Below are 18,976 nucleotides of genomic sequence, written 5' to 3'. Positions count from 1 at the left end.
AAGAAGCTGGTGTGGGGGAGGGGTGGCTGGATAGCAGAGGGAGAAGGTTTTACCCTGAGGTCAGCCTGTGCTTAGGGGCGACAACGTAGTCCGGGCTGTGTATCTGGGAGGGGGCTGTCTTCTGGGTCAGGCTGAGGGGGGTGGACAGAGTTCACATCCCGGGCAAAAAGACACTCTTAACCCAGGTTTGATTAACAAGCATTTTGTTTTGATCCGTTAGTGGGACCAAGCAGTTCAGCTAATCATTTAAAAAAGAAAAGGAAATTCGCAGGGTCTGTGTCGGGCCCTGTCTTACATAAACAAGGGGCATCTCTCTAAGTCATACGAGGAGGGGTGTTCTTTGCACTAAGCTGTTTTCCAGAACACAAAAGGGCAGGGAGTTCCCTGAACCCTTGCTGTTTGCCGCGAGCCCGGGGCTTGGGTAAAATTCCACCCCGTTTTATTAAAAAGGAAAACGTTCCATTTTACACAACATTCTGAAAAAGGCAAAACTGAGGTGCCTAGGTGGGTCAGTCCGTTAAGTGTCTGACTCTTGATTTCAGCTCAGATCACGATCTCATAAGATTGAGCCCCACATCCGGCTGTGCACTGACAGCATGGAGCCGGCTTAAGATTCTCTCTCCCTCGTTCTCTCTGCCCCTTCCCTGATCATGCACGTGTGAGCTCTCTCTCTCTCTCTTTCTCAAAATAAGTAAGTAAACTTAAAAAAATTAAAAAGGCAAAACCAAGGTACCGTGGTGGAAAGCAGAGGGGCGGCTGCCTGGGACAGTGTTGAAGTGAAGGCTGGCTGTAAAAGAACACCGGGAAACTTCCAGAGGTGATAGAAATGTTCAGGATCTTGGCTGCGGTGATGGTTGCACTGTGTGTACAATTCACGGAACTGCGCACTTGACCTGGGTGCGTTTGACTGTATGTAAACTATACCTCGATCGGGTTGATTTTTGATTTTGTAAGGTGGTTAGCTCACAGCGGTCATGAGCCCAGGAACAGGTTGGGACACCGAATCCGACCCTCGTGAGCCGCGAGGCGGTTATCGGACAATCGTTTATCGTCCTCGAGCACCATGTTCCCCACTAGTGCCCACGGCCTGAGAAATCACAGAGCTTCAAAGCCACACACCTAGCAGCAACTCCCATCCTATTAGCCATTACTCTGCAACAACTGTGACTCTATTTTTCTTCCCGGCTGTCTCCCGGGCAGTGTGACATCTTGGAGAGAAAATGGAATTTCGCAGCAGAATATCCAGGCCGCGTGTCCCTTAGCTTCAGTATCTTCAGATGTTAAACCTCTGCTCAGCTGTGTTACGGTGTCAGATGGAAATTAAATGGGAAAATGGACGGGAGAGGGTTCCGAGGCCACAGCAGTTATTGTTATGTGCAGACGAGCTAATGAATGGCAGCGAGCATGAGGTTTCGTTTTCTTCATTACGCCTCTGTATTTTCTGATTTCTTTTTCATAAAGAAGATGGATCATCCGTGTAATTGGGAAAAAATGGTAACTTCCATCCAGAAAAAGATGCCGTGGGCCCAGAATAAGTACTTAAGTATTTATTTGAAAAATAGAGATTTAAGAAGAGGTGATTACATAATTTATCTTCTGAGGTCCCTTTTGAAAGAGGATGTTGTCATTAATGGCACCACACAATGGAGAGAGATGCCGGACGGCTCCTTGTCTGGCCGACCCAAACGAACATACCCAATGAGTAGCATTGGCCATTCTGTGCCTCAAGATGTGACCCCCTGAGAAGGACAAATCACCACCGTGTAGAATTCCAGCCGGGGACGTACTACCTAAGTCCGATCACGAGGAAACATCAGAGAGACCCATTTTGAGCAATTCATTCAAAAATGCATGACCTACGTTCTCCCCAGATGGGAGCGTTATGATGGAGAGAGAGGCCAAGGAAGTGTTCAAAGTGACAAAGTCAAGAGATGTGACAAATAAATGAACGCATGATCCCAAACTGGGCCCGATGCCAGAGGGAAAATGGCACACGGAATTTTTATGTGACTGTTCACATTGAACTATGGTCTAAATTTAGGTAAAAGTGTTTTACCAATGTTAATTTTCCCGAATCAATAACTATACTGTGGTTTAAAAAAAAATTTTTTTTAACGTTTATTTATTTTTGAGACAGAGAGAGACAGAGCATGAACAGGGGAGGGGCAGAGAGAGAGGGAGACACAGAATTGGAAACAGGCTGCAGGCTCTGAGCAGTCAGCACAGAGCCCGACGTGGGGCTCGAACTCACCGGCCGTGAGATCATGACCTGAGCCGAAGTCGGATGCTTAACCGACCAAGCCACCCAGGCGCCCCACTGTGGTTTTTTTTTTTTTTTTTAAAGAGAATACCCTTATTCATAGGAAATCACACTGAAATGTTACTAGGCAAAGAGGCAAAAGATCCAGAGAAAATAAATTGTGTGTAGGTTTGTGTGTGTCCAAAGTCATTTACTGAGACTTTGAGAGAACATGATGAAGCAAATATTAACAATGGATGAATCTGAGTAAAGGGCCCAAGGGAGCACTCTGAATTTGCAAGAATACTTGCAAATATGTTTGTGAATTTACAATTATTGTGAAATAAAGGTTTTAAAAAGTTCAGGAAGGTGCCCTGTGGTGTTGAGCAAATGAAGGGCCCGAGTAAGGAGCATCAGGCCGTCGTAAAGCCCAGGTGGAAAAGAGGCCTCTGCAGGGATGAGCCGGGGACAGAAAAGCTGACCGTGGTTTGGAGGGACAAGGGGAAAAGGAGGACACACATTTCCCTTTTGTGGCTGTAATTTGCGTTTGTAGGCCTTGCTGGGGCTGGCTGCACGGGGGACAAGAGGGGCGGTTAGTGCCGATAAATCTGGCTTTTCTTGTATCTGAGCTGGCTGGAAGATTGAGATTGTCCAATAAGGGGTCACTGCCTCCCCACACGTAAGTACTTCATGCATTATTATACCACATGAAGATGCCAAGTCATTACTACAGTGGAAGGCGTCCTAGAACAGGCTGCAGTCACGTCCTTTCCAGGGTCACACTCAAGTCAGGACACCAGGCTGAGCACGGAGAAGCGCGTCATCCCTAAAGCATCTGATGGGGTGCCAGGCGTCGAGGTGGGCAATTAGGACCATGAGCTGAACTGATGGTGACAAGCCAGTGTGGTTCTCTTACCGGAACGGTCCACGCAAGAGGCGAAAAGGAGGTGCTGACTCCCCGGCATTCCGTTCCTCCAAGGAACGGCAGCAGGTAAGGGTCAGGTGCATGGGGACAACAGTCTCGCTGCTGAGGAGCTCCGAACGATGGGGTGCCGCCTCTTTGTGGATGTGGGGGCCAGAGGGCAGGAAGTGGGAAAGGTTAGGAGCTGAAAGTTACTCAGTCGGGGTGGACAAAAGCTCCTTAACCGAGGACCCCCCGCGAGCAGGTCTCGGCGGAGGTCTCGGTGGAGGGCTCTGGCCGTGACTGCGGCGCCCTCCCGAAACCCACAACGCGTGGCTGTGCCCCAAGTGAGTTGTGAGGGCGGCAGCTTTCCCGCTGAGGCCCACCGGCCACCACCTTGCGTCCGTCAGGCGCTTTGGAGAAGCAGAACCGACGGGACTTCTGGGAAGTCCCAGATGGGCAGCTGGCAGGCTGGAGGCCCAGGAAACCCGTGGCATCGTTTCAGGCTAATTTGGGGTCCAAAGGCAGGAGAAGACCCGTGTCTTGGCTGGAGGACGGTCAGGCAGAGAGCTGGGGTTGGGCCTGGAAGATCCCACGGGCTTTTCTTTTTTTTAACGTGAGTGCAGTTGGCCCACACAATGACTCACCAACTCTACAGGCGATGCTATGCTCACCACGAGGGTAGCTACCCTCTGTCACCAGACAGGGCTGCGGCAATACCGTCACGTGGAGAGACGCTCGTTTTCACTCATCATCAGGGAAATGCAAACCAAAACCGCAGGGAGATACCACGGCACGCCTGTCCGAATGGCTGAAATCCAAAAGGCAAGAAATAACGAGCGCGGGCGGGGATGCGGAGAAAAAAGGGTCCCTCGTGCGCCACTGGGGGGAACGCAAACTGGTGTCGCCACCGTGGAAACCAGTAGGAAGGTTCCAGAAGACGAAAAAAATGGGCTCCTTGCGTTCTTTGAGGAAGAGAACGTGGGTCAGGTTGGAGACTGCTCTCCTTCAGGTGGTGCTGGTTGTGCTTTGTCTTTGTAGGAGCCCAGGAAGGTTGGAATGCCCGGCCCAGGCTTTCTCAGCCCGAGAAAGCAAGCTGTGCGGGGACTTCAGTGTCACGGATTTCACGTGCCGGAGGCTGCGTGAGCGTCTCCTGGCTTCTGCAGGACAAAGCTTGTTGTGACACTTCAGGAAACTCAGAGGCAGCACGCGCTTCTCGAGGCTGCCCCTTGCTGCCGTTTACAGCCTTGGGGGGGTGGGGTGGGGGGACTGTCACCTGCTGCGGTGAATGGGAACCCTCCTCGAGATGGCTCTGGAGCTCCCGGTCGGTGAAGGAGGATGGAGGGGGGGAGTCACAGCTTGATGAAACAGAGATGAATTCCCACGCGTCCTCTGGGCATAATTTAAACTCATTCGTTTTTAAAAAACTGATAAGGGGGGTGGGCACGATCCACAGCAGGTTGTGGCCCGGTCGTCGCTTCCGCGAGCAGGAAGGATATCCGTGGGTCAAGACCGCACGCAGGAGACGGGGACACACGCGGTGAGGTCAACGCGGGGCCGTCAACCGCTCAGCTGTCTTGCAACCTCAGGCGAAGAACTGAGACTACATCCCAGTTTCCCCCTCCCGTACCTGGGTGATTGTCACGGCACCCTTTTCACAAGGTGGTTGCGAGGACTGAATGAGACGACAGGTAGAAAAGCACGAGATTGTTCAGACCCGCTGTGAGTGCTCAGTGAGCGCTAGCTGTAAATAGGTGTATATTCACACAGACACATAGTGTATTACACCTGCATGTAAATACGCATTTGATGTGGTGAATATACGTGTATAGACATATATACACAATGGCGAGGGATATTTGTCATCAGAGCGGAATGGATCTATTCTGCGTGGTAGGCAACAGTGGTTGTTTGGCCAAGCTTTCAAAGGAACGATGCATTGAAAAGTGCCTTTTGTGTAACTGTGGAAATGGACTGGTTTTCCTTCCCCAAAGCCACACTCATCAAGGCTACGAGGTTAGAAGCCTCTGTGAAGCTTCCTCGCTGTGGGGTTAAAAACGGCCGCTTCCCTGAGGTCAGGAAGTGAGAAGTGGAAGGTGGTCACAGTTTAAGTAGCTGACGTTGTGCACATGCACACACACACACTCTTGTGCACACACACGCATGGGGACCCTGCGCCATGTTATGTGGGACCAGGGCCATGACTCTTGTCAAGGTCTCCTCTCTTCCGGGATCCTCTCCTTCCCTCCATTCTTTTCTCCTTCTCTCCTTTCTGTTCTTCTGATATTTCCCTCTTTTGCCCTGCTCTCTTGTTTGCCTCCTGGCTCCCTGCATCTACGTTTATTCATTTGAGAGTCTAAAAAAGGTAAGAAGAAAGCTGGTGTGTAAGCTCAAAGTTCTTTACTGCCAGGAACGTCTGCCTCTGTTCAAAAATGGCCGTGAAACTTGGCTCATGGGAAACACAGAAGGGCTTGGAAAAGTGTACTTTTACTTGACCTGTTGCTGGTGAGTCTTGAGATCGCCCTCCGCAGTGAATGGTGGGAGAAGCGTCAGCAGGGAGGTGCGGGGGCTGCCCCTGAGAGAATTTCTAGCCTGTTCCCCAGCCACAGCCTCCATGAGAACACTACGACTCGACTCTCTGCTGGGATGTCTTCCTCCCAGCAAGCTCCCACCCCACCAGCAAGCTCCCATGAGTGTGCTCTCATCTGCCTGGGTGTGTAGGAGACCTCCGGGCACAGAGACCTCCACTCGTGGTGGGTTTATGGAGAATCCGGTCACATAGGATAAGAAATGGAGCCTATTGTAAGTGGATACTAATGAAACTGGAGATTCTGTTGTTTTGTGGAAAACGATTGCAAATCTCACATCAGTTTCGTGAGCTCCGCGATGCAGTGAAATGGTGGACCCACACGCGTTCTGCCTTCCAAGACAAATTCGACATAAGGCGTACATAAATAAGTCAGTGGATTGATTTGGAGAAAACGTGCCACAAGTTAATTAAAAACTCCCCTGGAGAGGCACTCAGTCGGTTGAGTCCGAGTCTTGATTTCAGCTCAGGTCATGCTCTCGTGTTTCGTGAGTTCGAGCCCCACGTTGGGCTTTGCGTACCCAGTATGGAGCCTGCTTGGGATTCTCTCTCTCCCTCTCTCTCTCTCTCTGCCCCTCTCCCACTCTCTCTCTCTCTCTCGAAACAAATAAATAAGCTTAAAAAAGCACCCCATGGATAAGAAGATGGATCGTAAGAAGAAAGGAAAAGTGAGGGAGGCACACAGGATGCTTTGAATTGTAGTAACTCCTGTTTCGCCGTAAAAGAGAATTGATTTTTATTTTCTTCTATTATTGTTACTCATTCATATTATTCTCAAACACTGGTGACAGAGGTAAGCTTGATGGACTTTACTATAGTATAGGCAGTAAAAATCCAAATACCTTATTCTTCCTATTTACTTAATTGCCACCCATTTATCCTCACAGCTCAAGAACCCTTTTTGGGGTTGACTGAATATGGCACTTAGTTCAAAATGCTTCCTTGGGTGTCCAGAATTCCACTGCAGCATAAAACTATGTGCTGCCTATTATTCACACTGACGCGGTGCCAGGAAACTGGTTATTCTGCAGAACATAAGTCTGTGTTAAACGTCTTCACCTGAATGCCGTTCAGTTTTCAAACACAGTTGTGCTCACGTCAAACGCTGATGTTGGGAATATGCTTGAAGCGTCACAGCCATCTTTTTCTTGGAAGTGGTGTTTTTCTCCCATTGTCTTCGCTAAAATGTGTTCCAGAGGCCTGCCTGAAATGTTTGGTTTCCTGAGGGTCCACCCTGACACCGACTTTTGTCTTCCTCCCACATTGCCTGAGCACAAAGTAGCCGATCAATTAGTACTTTATTGAATGGCGGGGACAGGAAGATCCACGCGTCACTGTGCTAGGTGACTTCCCCGACACTAAACGTCTGAGCAGGAACTAAGTCATTCGTAGCAAGAATTTGGGAGGACATCCTGTGTCTCGCAGCTCTCCACACCATTGTCCTCAACGTGGATGGCACCTGAGTTTATTGGGGGACCCTTGGGGCTGCGTTGGACAAGTCTGAATAGCTGGGCTGGAAACAGCTATAACAGCTCTGTGTTAAGCTCTTTAAGTTTCAATCTTATTTGAGACTCACAAAAACCCTATGAAGTAGATTCTGCTATTATAATAAGAAGACCGCAGGCGAGCCAGAGATTGGACCCAGAGAATGCGCAGGACTGGCAGGGTCTGGTGAGAGTCTGGGGAAACCAGGCAGAAGGGGGCGGTGCACTGCTTTGGATGCAGTGTATTCAGGTTCATGCACCAAAGGATCAAAGAGCTGTCAGGGAGCAGTGTGAGTGAGAAGGGGCCCTCGGGGCCAGTTCTGAGGCCAGGGCTGGCGGCCCACGATGGGTGGCTTCCAAGGACGGAGTAGAGGGCTGCTTCCAATGGTACACTTGACCGATACGAGGGGACACGGTGAAATCAGTCGGCCGTTAGCTCACCTGAGGGGTGGGCAGGATTCACGGGGGTAGGCACACACCCTCTGGCTCTAGAAGCAATAGAACTTCCCAGGCCTGCTCCGCAATTCCGACGTGAGCCATCCTGGGACTGCAGCTGACTCAACTGCCCAGCCACTGGGCTCCACTCCCTCCTGGGGGGTTGGCGAACTAACACACACTGGTGTCTCCACCACTTTGCCTTCTCGGTGTGTCACTGCAAAGCCACGAGCCAATGTCTTCAGCATTTGTTGTGTAGTTTTTTTGTATGGTTTTGTTTTTGTTTTTTGAGAGACAGAGCACGTGCACGTGTGCGTAAGAGCCGGGAAGGGGTGGAAGGAGAGAGAGACAGAGAGAGAGAGAGCACCCCAAGCAGGCTCTGTGCTGTCAGAGCAGAGCCTGATGTGGGGCTCCGTCCCGCGAACTGTGAGATCATGACCTGAACCAAAGTCAAGAGTCAGACGCTTAACTGACAGAGCCACCCAGGTGCCCCTGCTTTTTGTTTTCTGTTTGTTTGTTTGTTTGTTTGGTATTAAGAGATAGCTACAGCTTTTCAGTATTACCTGTATTGGCTGACGGTGCTGAGCTGACTGTTTGCCGATCAGACTATTACGTTTCCAAACATCACGTGTTTGTGTAGCTTGTTTGAACTTCTGGGCCGTCTCGGGAGGGGATGACAAGTTGGTATCACGACACTCCCTGTTCAGCTGGGTGACGTTGCTAAATGGTGATGTCACCCCAACTCAACCTCAACGTCTTTCTCGGTAGAAACTCTGAGCAGCCACTTTTGTGGATTACCGTCCCCTGCCCTTCTCCTGGAGCCCGTGAGGCCGTCTGAGCAGCCAGGAATTAAACTTTCAAGGACGGTGGCTTGCAATGGCTTCTTGGACTTCCAACAATCGATTGTCACTCAATCAGTAGATACTTTATCATCGATGAGGGCTTCGGTTGTTGAACACACTGCTCCTGCTGATCGTACTTTTACATAGGACATCCTCTGCCTCTGTGCCTTTGTCCTCACCCCAAGCAGAGAAGATCAAAAATCAACTACAGTACTGTTATTACAGCACTTCTGTGCCAGTCATTCTGCTAAATGTTCTCATTTATTCTCGACAGCAATGTCACAAGGTAGGCAGGAGTAGTACCCTCACTGAAGAGATGGGGAAAATGAGGCTCAGAGAGGCCGAACAACTCGCCCACAGTCACGCAGTAGATGGTGTAGGCAGGGCAGGAACCGCGGTCCCCTTGACTCCAATGTCCATGATTCCGTGATTTGTTCTATGACCTTACACCCAGCTTGCTTGAGAGGCTCATTCATCACTTGTGCTACAGGAGGAGACTAGGTGATGAACTCCATCATCCACGTGACCAGTCTGCCAGAGGGGCCGTTCTCCGAGAGTCTTCCTGCAGGAGAGGTGTCCTGAGCATGGCCCAGAACCCACCAAAGGCCTGGGTTAGAATCAGGGCGAATAGAATCGACTGGAACAGGAGGCCGATCTAAGAGGTGGGTTCTGTGTGACAGAAGTCAGGGAGCCGCAGAAACAGCACTGGAAACTCCTGGCCGTTATTTTCCGAGGCATGCTCACTTTGTTGTGTTTCGTGGCAAAGGAACATTGTTTTTGGTTTATTTTAGGTGGGGAAGGATTGAAGGAACCAAGGGTGGCTGTGAAGGGGATTAAGAAATTTAAGGCTAGGGCTCTTGGGTGGCTCAGTCAGTTAAGCATCCTGAGAACTTTGGCTCAGGTCATGATCTCGTGGTTTGTGGGTTTGTGTCCCTCATTGGGCTCTGTGCAGAACCCACTTTGGATCCTCTGCTCCCCTCTGTCTCTGCCCCTCCCCTGTGTGCCAGTGCTCTCTCTCTCTCAAAAATAAGTAAACATTAAAAAAAAAAGAAATTTAAGGCTAGATTCATTCTGGGCTGCATTTTGGAATTCAGGAGGTTAGCCGAATCTGAATGTAGGAAAGATTGTCTTCTCCTGGCTCAAGATATTATGTTGTTGCTGTTGTTGTTGTTGTGTGTACAAATACTAAAAAGTCAGTGTGAAGGTGCTACTGTTAATACTCATAATAAGACTTGATGTCTAGGAGGCTCTAACGATCTGGGCTTTCTTTTTTCCTTTTTTATTATTACCATCAGTTTAGCGCCTCCGAGAAATTATCAGACTCAGGCGTCCCGTGCTGTTGCTAGGGGAATAGGAATTAATGCCCTTCTCCTTGGGTTGTAAATCCAGCTTTTCAAAACAGAACCGCAACGCTCTGTCCAAAAACAATGGGAAATACTGATCACCACCTCAGCCAAAAAAAAAAAAAAAAAAAAAAAAGAATATTAATGAGGCTGTATCCTGGCCATTGGTGCAGACGCTGTAGGCTTCGGGCAGAATTACTATTAATGATTGAATTGGAAGCTTGGGTGGGCAACAAATAAATAACCTCAAACAAATAACAAACCTCATTGCCGAGATTATGAGGCGCATTCTTCATTTTCCTTAAGCCACGTAGACAGTTAGATGGGGGAATCCGGGCGCCCGCCGTATGTCCCCATTGGAGAGTTGCAGTGCGAGTGACCTGCGGGCGTTCGCTCGGTCTGGGGGCGGAGCAGCCGGCTTGAGCACAGGACTGGTAGAACTTTCGGAGAGAGATAGTCATAAGAGTCTCCTGCTCTACCGACTGAGCTAGCCAGGCAGGGAGAAACGGTTTTTAATCTATGTTTACTTCTGCGGTGCTCCCTGAACTTGGAAAAGCCCTTCAATGTGACCTGGCCGTCCTGGGCCACCCTCCACAATCAGCCCTTTGTTCCCACGGTGTCTGCTAAGGTGTAGCTCGGGGACCTCAGACTCGTGCTTTCGTGCTGGACAAAGATTAGGGGTGACACACTTCTTCTGGGCTGGACCTGATTGTTTTTAATTCTAAGGTTTTTTAAAACACCTTGGTGGAGGGGTGCCTGGGTGGCTCAGTCCGTTGAGCGTCCGACTGTGGCCCAGGTCATGATCTCACAGTAGGTGGGTTCGAGCCCCACGTCGGGCTCTGTGCTGACAGCTCGGAGCCTGGAGCCTGCTTCGGATTCTGTGTCTCCCTCTCTCTCTGCCCCTCCCCTGCTCACGCTCTGTCTCTCAAAAATAAATATAAAAATGTTGAAAAATATATATAGATAAATAAATAAAATACCTTGGTGGAATTTTCAGGACACCAGGAGTCCGAGAAGCCCTGAGAACGTCCTCTAATCCAAATGGTAGGACGTGGCATTCAGAGGCACACATCTCTGCGGGAGAGATGGTTTTTCCAAGCCTCCGAATGGACAGCCCTCCTACCATTTGGGGAAAGTGGGTGTGGATGGCTTTGCCTATCTACAGAGATGTCCCGATTCTGTTTTTGACCTACCTTTGGGCTACGGCATTGAACTTGACTCTGTAACTCCATTTCCTCCCTCGAGCTGGCTCCACTGCAGTTTTCTGTCTTCCAGGGGATGCTCTTTAGTAATGAGGGAAGAGTCAGCCCCTTCTTTGTTAAGCATCGCTGAAGCATTATGTGCTTTTTGTGTTAGCAGAGTGTGAAAACTCTCTCCTGAAGAAAGGACTCACATTTCTCGGGGCCATTGACGTACGACTCTGACAGTTTGCTGGTTACGGCAGTTCCCCAAAAGAGAGAGGAAGACGATGTCTAATTGTGCAGCAAAGATTAGGGAGCTTTGGACTATAAAGGGAATTTGAGCAAGGATCTCCTGGCACATCACGCCAAGTCGTATATTGTCTGGGTCTTCTGAGAAGCTTGTGGCAGGATGGGATTAAACAGGCACTTATTAGGGGAAGCTACTGTGTGAGAGGAAAGCAGGGAAGGCTGGACCGCCTGTTGCTAGTTTCTGGAAGGTTCGGCGGGGCTTTGGGGGTGCCCTGTGTCCTCAGGAGCAAGCCTGCCTGGGCCGTTGGCTGGGAGCAGCCAGGGGAAGCCGTGAAAACATGGCTCAGTGATGGATCTCAGTGCAATCCCGAGGACTCGGCTAGTTACAGTCCCAGCAGTAGGAGGTGAGCAGGGCATCTCCAAGGGCTGCAAATGCACTCCTTGGAGCTTCCGTTTCCTTAACTTAAAATAGAGAATTTTCGGGGGGCCTGGGTGGCTCAGTCGGTGAAGTGTCCGACTTCGGTTCAGGTCATGATCTCACAGTTTGTGGGTTCGAGTCCCTCATCCGGCTCTGTGCTGACAGCTCAGAGCCTGGAGCCTGCTTCAGATTCTGTCTCTCTCTCTCTCTCTCTCTCTCTCTGCCCCTCCCCCACTCATGCTCTGTCTCTCTCTCTCTCTCTCAAAATTAAATAAAAACATTAACAAAAACTAGGGAATTTTCTTTCATGAAATACCTATTTTGTTTCAGATGCTGGACACGTCCCAGAATGACAAAAGACTGCCAGAGGGAAACAGAGGCCAGGGCCACGTGCCCCACAGTGCAGGTGCTCCCCCCCGGCCCCCCACCAGCCTCCCGCTACAGACCGGAATTTTACTTGTTAGTATGGAGGTGGCAGAACCAGAGTTAGGTTCACAGGTAGCAAAGCTTCCTGGCCTGGTAACCCGTCCTCTGTCCCACCGCTATTGGTCATCACAGATTATGGTGGGACACAGGCTATTTGCCACACCCATCACTCGGAGACGGCTTACATCCTTGTTACCTCCTCTCCAGAATGTCGTTCTTCCCTTTCTTTGACAAAGCACGATTCAGGAGTTTTCTCTCACGTTCCCCTGCCAAGCTGGTAACAGGAGGGAGAAGTCACTCACACCTTTGCCCAGTTGGAAGCGAGGTTCTTTGCTGTCCTTTTGGTTTTGTGCAATAGCGTTTTCAGTGTCTTCTCTGCTGAGTGAGGGTCTCACGCTTCTTGGGAGACAATGCCACGCGTGTGCGGCCGGACCCAGCCTGCCTACCTGCTTCTGGGTCTGCTTTGCACCTGCTGGCTGCCCGACTTACTGGCACGTCGTCCAAGCGCTCTGTGACACAGCCCTTGCTTATAAATGGGGACAGCAGAACCTGTGCCTCAGGACGATGCTGTCCCGGCCCCTTCCAGTCCACAGGGCCATTCAGGTGAAGGAGCTGCTTCTCCAGAACTTCCTGTATCCTTTCCAGCTTTTTCCATGGCCCTACCCTATTTGTCATTCTCTCAGAGCCTGGGTCTTTCCAAGCAATGAATAGAACACCCAAGAGACGACGGAACACAAGGAATCATTAGGAGTCATCCACAGATGACCATTTGGGCTGAGCTTTCACCACCGCCTGCGTTTTCTCCATTTTCTGGCGACGTCACTCGCTCACTCACTCACTCACTCACTTGTTTTTCCCCATTTCTCTCTCCATCACAGGCCTGAATAGGACAAAAACGCTGATCGTGGGCCAGCTCTGCTCTGGGCATGGCCTTAGAATTAATTCCTCCCAATGCAGTGCTCGAAGGAGTTTGGACTTACCTGTCCGAGCTGATCTGATCTTAGCAAGTAAGTACACTTGCTGTCCTGACTTCGGTACAGAACCCTCGGGCCATGGATGAGGTTCCAGGGAGGTGAGATGCTTGCACACGGCCACACAGCTGGGCCAGGAAGAACTTAATCCTGCAGTTTAAATCCACTGGTTCCCCCGTAAGATTAAACTTCCTCTCATGTAAAAATGTATTGGTATTTTCACAACGGCTCCGGGAAGTAAATGTGTTGACCTCAAGGAGTACCTGTGATTTTAAGCATCCAAGCGGAGGTGAGGACAGGGATCTCAGTCCTCCAATGAGCGCCCCTGTCCCTCACCCTCAGGGCCTGCCCACACACTAACCTGAGTCAGTTCTTAGAAGGAGCACCTTTCGTTCCACGGTTACACGGAAGGATTCCCAGGACATGGTTTTTACAGCATCGAGATCACCACAGGAAAATCTGCTTGGACACCGGTGACTAATTTTATGTGTCAACTTGACCGAACCATGGGATGCCCAGAGAGCTGGTTAGAAATGCCTTCTGGGTGTGTCTGGGAGAGAGGAGCACTGAATGGGCAGACAGAGTAAAGCAGATTGTCTGCCCCAGGGTGAGTGAGCCTTGTCTATTCCACTGTGGACCCAAGTAGAACAAAAAGGCAGAGAAGGAGGAATTCGGTCTCTCTGCCGACTGATGAGCTAGAACATCATCTTCCCCTTCCCCGTTGGACCAGGACCTAAACTGTCAGCTCTGCTCCTTCTCAGAACCTTCGTGCTTGCACTGGAACTATACCGCCAGCTTTCCTGGCCTTCTAGCTTGCAGATGGCTGAACTCCCAGCTAATTTGTTTTTTCTGTGTTGATGCCCAAACCGATATCCAATAAACAATCACGTTATGGACATCTCAAAACAAGCTCTCCTTCAGTTTTCTGGGGCAGTTTCTCTGGGCAACATAATTTATAGGTAGAGTGGGCAGCAATGTTTGTGACTTAATTTCAGGGACAGGATAAGTCCCTCCAGCCTAAAATCTTTACTTAGCTTATTAAACTTTATCAAATTCTTGAGATCGATCTCAGGTTTTATTGGACTGGTTTTCTTAATGATGGACTAGAATCATGCTACCCTTTCCTACCTACTCTATACTCCCTAAAAGACTGACAGCAGATAGGTTAAGACTGAACAGGGATGCCACAGGGCAGGGTAAGATCATGCCTCTGCTTCCATAGAAGTTGAGAGAAACATCCAGGCCCTTTCTAGTGTGGATTGGTGGCAGGTAGAGTGTCAAATAAACCTGAAGGCTGGTTTGTCGGGGTATGACTGTGGTGGTCACTGTCAAGGTTCACTCCATCCTTTCTCTTTTCTCCAAAATATTTGAGTAGTAACAGTGTATGAGAGAGACAACAGAGTCAATAAGTGGAAACGTGTACAGCTAAGGAAATCGAATTACTAAAACAGTCAAGATGCATAATTAATTCACCAAAGAAGTAAGGGTTTTTCGAAAGAACTAACTAGATATCTCAGGAATGGTTGTCAGACTTCGGCAGTGATATCTTTAACCAGGGCTTTCTCATATCTGGAAAACTAAATGAAGCAAAGCAAAGGAAAATAGGTTATTATTATTATTATTTATTTATTTTTTTGAGAGGAGAGGATTCCACCATCCCACCACCCACTCATTCGTTCAACGCAAATGTGGAGCCCCTTCCAAGAGTCATATGCTGCTGTAGGCGCTGGGATTCAGCAAAGAACCAGACACGTGTGGTCCTTGCTGTCATGGACCTTCTAGTGGGAGGATGGAAGGAGACAGACGACCAGTGGATCAGTGAAGCAATAAGGAAGCTATTGAGAGCGACGTCTGCAAGAACTGAGGCAGAGTGACATCGTGGAGAATGACTGTGGTGGCCACTCTGCACCAGTTGGCCAGGAAACTTAAGTGACATCTGAAGGTCAAGAAGGAGTCAGAGCAGGTGCAGTTAAGGAAAGAAGACGAACAGTACATGCGGACTCCCTGGCTGGTCTGAAAAGCCATAAGGTTGGTATTCTTGAAACCTAGTAGGTGAAGGGAGGTGGTTTATGAAGTGGCCTGGGAAGGCAGCTAAGGAGCTAGGTCATGCAGTGTTTTGTGAGGTGAGAGTCCTTTCCTTGCACCATCCTATGCTAAGATGTTATTACTCCAAAGTTGTTCAGTGCACGTCAATGGGAAGCTGATACTGTGATAAATCCTAGCTCTGTGGAGGTAAAACTCACCATAGGCCACAGAGGACTTGATGGGACACATTGTAGGATTGATAATGGGAAGAACACAGTCTCGTTAATATTCATTTTTTTTGGCTTAGGTGATGATCTCACAGTATTTGGGATTGTTTACGGGCAGAGTGTCCCTGATGTTCTGTTTTTAAAAGCTGGATTTACAACCAAAGAGGAATGGCATTAAGTCCTATTCCCCCAGCGATGGCACAGGAGGTCTGAGTCTGATCATTTCCCTGAGGGTGCTGAACGGATGTTAATAATAACAAAGAAGAAAAGAGATCCCAGACCATTAGAGTCTCCCAGACATTAACTCTTATTATGAATATTAACACTATTCGCACTGATTTTTTAAAATATTCATACACACAACAACAACGACAACAACAACAATGTATTTTGAGCCGGGAGAAGACCATCTTTCCTAAATTCAGATTCTGTTAACTTCCTCAATTCCAAAAGCCAGCCCCAAATGAATCTAGCCTTAAATTTATTTTTTTTAATGTTTATTTATTTTTGAGAGAGAGAGAGAGAGAGAGAGAGAGAGTGCTTGCACGCAGGGGAGGGTCATAAAGAGAGGGGACAGAGGATCTAAAGTGGACTCTGTGTTGACAGCAAAGAGCCCAAAGTGGGGCTCAAACTCATAAACCATGAGATCATGACCTGAGCCGAAGTTGAATGCTTAACCGACTGAGCCACCTGGGCGCCCTAAAGCTGTTAGACTTTTTATAGATAGCATCAAACAACTCTTTACTCTCCGTGACTTTATGAAACCCTGCCTTTGAAATCTTCCCTTTGCCGGGCCGTCCAATCTTGATACAATGACCGTTTGCCTTGTCTTAATTAACATTCCCCTGCTTTGAAAGATATCTGTTCAACAAAACCCTAAACCTCATCAATATCCTTGACCTCGTCTTCTCCTCTGCTAAGTTCTACTCAGATTCCACTGTGATGCTGGAAAGCAATAAACTCAGCCTTGTCTTGTTAGCAGATTGTTTTAGTACTATTTGGGGGGGGGTGGTCAGGATTCAACAGGTACAAAGCAAACTCCCTTTGTGTGGTTACCTTACATGAACAGGTTGGACCTTGCCTCCACAATGTGGTTTGGATGTTGAGACTGATGAGGCCACATGCCAAGAGGGTGTGAAGAGTTTAGTACTCATACAGCGAGGCTTTCTGGGAGTGCGGGACAGGCTCCTACACAGGTCTGATAATGGCTTGAGAAAGCACACAGAACTTTTAGGGCATTCATGGTGGGAGGGGCTGTACATGGGCTAGATCTTGAATGGTTTGCACTTCCCATTGGTGCTAATGATAGGAACACTTGGACTTCTTTAACCACCCAGATGTGGGGCAGGAGGGGAAGAGGGTGTGGTGGGGCTTGAAATCCGTCAGTGGTCAGACACCAAACATGGAGTCAGACCCTGCATTACACCTCTACTCAACCCCTCCCCTTTCCCCTCTCTGTCCCCTTCAGCATCTAAAGAATACATGAATGGTCTACCCACACGTATGAAGGATAGCGAGGGGATACAATACATTGAAAGTTGTTACACTCAACGTTCATAAGAATTCAGTAGAAATACTAGTATGTAGTACTAATTTTAGAAACAAAATACTAAACTGTGCGGTGGTGGACAGACCCTAAGGTGAACCCCAGTGACCTACCTTCTGCTATCAATGCCCTTTTTATAATCCCCTCCCCTTGAGTAGAAACAGACCCCATAACTTCTAGACTGTGGCGAAGGCCAATGTATTTTTCAGAAGCCATCAGGATCCCAAAGAAGTTGATTATGAGTTAATCAAAAGGGAAATTATTGTTGGTGGACCTGACAGTCAGTGAAAACCTTGAAAAAAGGGATGAGGCCCTTTCTGATGGAAAGGGAGACTCCCCTTGCTGGCTCTGAAGACGTAAGGTGCCATTTGTGGGAGAGTCCATGGAGAAAGCCATGTGGCTGGGAGCTGTTGGAGGCCTCTGGGCACTGAGATTTGCCTCTGGCCGACATCCGTCAAGGAATTGGGGAGCTCAGTCATACGACCACCAGGAGATACATTTTGCCAACAGCCCGTGTGAACTTGGGAGTGGATTCTTCCCAGTCAAGCCTCCAGATGAGAATGTAGCCCAGCCATTTCAACCTGGCGAGACTATGAGCAGAGGACCAGGCTGAGCTATGCCTGAAATCCAGACCCACCAAAACTGTGAGATAGTAAATGTGAGTTGTTTAAAGCCGTGAAGTTTGTGGCCATTTGTTCCACAGTGATAAACAACTGACGCATGCGTATTAAAGTAATAGTTTATCCTCTCAAGGTAAAGAACGGAAACATCTCCTTAAATTGCCGTGAAGACATAAGAACGAAAGCAATTGTGTATTTGGTGTATTTTAGTGTATTTACCGGGATGGCCTCATTATACACAAATGGGTTGGCCACCGTCTCAGTACCTTCTGTATTCCACTCTCTAAGGAATACTGTCTTTCCTGACCAGGTTTTCCCTTGCCATCAAGTCCTCATTACCTTGAGTGCAATGTAGGCAGGCAGCCAGGAGCGCCTGGCCTTCCGACTCAGTTCACAGATGCCACAGATATTACCTACCTGTAATGGGAAGACTAATCACACAACGACTGTTGGGTCCATTCCAGTCTTACAACCTTCTAAATTATTTGCCTCAGAACATAACCCCTAAGAATCGTTTCCAGATATATGGCACCATAAAACATAACCTGAATTAACTTGGCCGACAGCTTCCTACCCTGTAGCTGGATGTTTGCTAGCTAGTATTTGCACAACTCATTACTACCGTTTTGTGGGTTTAGACAATGTAGCGTTCATTTCTCCTCGTGATTAGCATTTTATTTAGATGCAATCTTTTCTCTGTTATCTGGCACAATTCCTCGGGCAGAGGCTTGGGGCAGTTCCTTACTATGTAGTTGTTTATGGGGTGGGTGAAGTTCCTGTGGCTGCCTTCGGGGTTGCCTAAGGCAATGACTATGTATTCTGGAATAAGTCAGAGCTTCTAGTCTTTCTTTCTCTTCAGACTCCACCTGCTTGGGGAAATAGTAAGCTTTTCCTCTTGGAATTTTTTCTTTTTTTCGTTTGCAAGGGCACCCGCCCCCACCTTATCAATCTGCCCAGCATTATTGTGATAGACACTACGTGAAAACATAGCTTAAAGCTTCCTTTGCTCATTCGAAATGATAGATATCCTTACTCTCATTCAAGAGAATAATTTCTAGAGAAGGTAGAGGGCAGACTACATGTTCAATAAAATTACGAGTGGGTCAAAGTCCGCTTGGTGACAGAATAGTTCTAAGGGTTGGATTTCTGAGGTCAAGGTCTCAGCAGGTTTCTTCTGAGGCTTCTCTTCCTGGCTTGTGGCTGGCCACCCATCTCACTATGCCCTCATGTAGCTCTTGTTCAGTGTGTGTGCATATCCATGTTCTAATCGCCTCTTATGAAAATACCAGTCATGTAGGAATAGGAGCCACCCTAACGACCTCGTTTTGACTTAATTACTGCTTAAAATTCTGATGTCCCAATGCAGTCACATCCTGAGGCACTAAGGGTTAAGGGCTTCAATGTATGAGTTGGGGAAGGCACAGTTTAGCCCATAGCAGCATCCTACTTGGAATTCGACTTCACCACTATTATAAAAAGTGG

The 18,976-nt window shown here is 48.6% G+C and overlaps 1 long non-coding RNA gene across 2 annotated transcripts in view; it reads left to right on the top strand.

Annotated features, from left to right (window-relative positions):
• LOC144617343 (uncharacterized) overlaps positions 1-18,976 on the top strand; it is a 30,219-nt gene that overhangs the window by 4,582 nt on the left and 6,661 nt on the right. Inside the window, exons 2-3 of one of the 2 annotated variants that reach the window (XR_013557744.2) lie at positions 8,979-9,150; positions 12,984-13,112. This is a non-coding gene — a long non-coding RNA (uncharacterized LOC144617343). The remainder of the gene's footprint in view (positions 1-8,978; positions 9,151-12,983; positions 13,113-18,976) is intronic. The other variant, XR_013557745.1, reaches the window with a different exon arrangement.

This window comes from Panthera onca, chromosome C2 (assembly GCF_046562875.1).
Source record: "Panthera onca isolate mPanOnc1 chromosome C2, mPanOnc1 haplotype 2, whole genome shotgun sequence".
Lineage (NCBI taxonomy): Eukaryota > Metazoa > Chordata > Mammalia > Carnivora > Felidae > Panthera > Panthera onca.
Note: the sequence above shows the minus strand (reverse complement) of the source record. Positions and strands in the feature narration are given on the sequence as shown.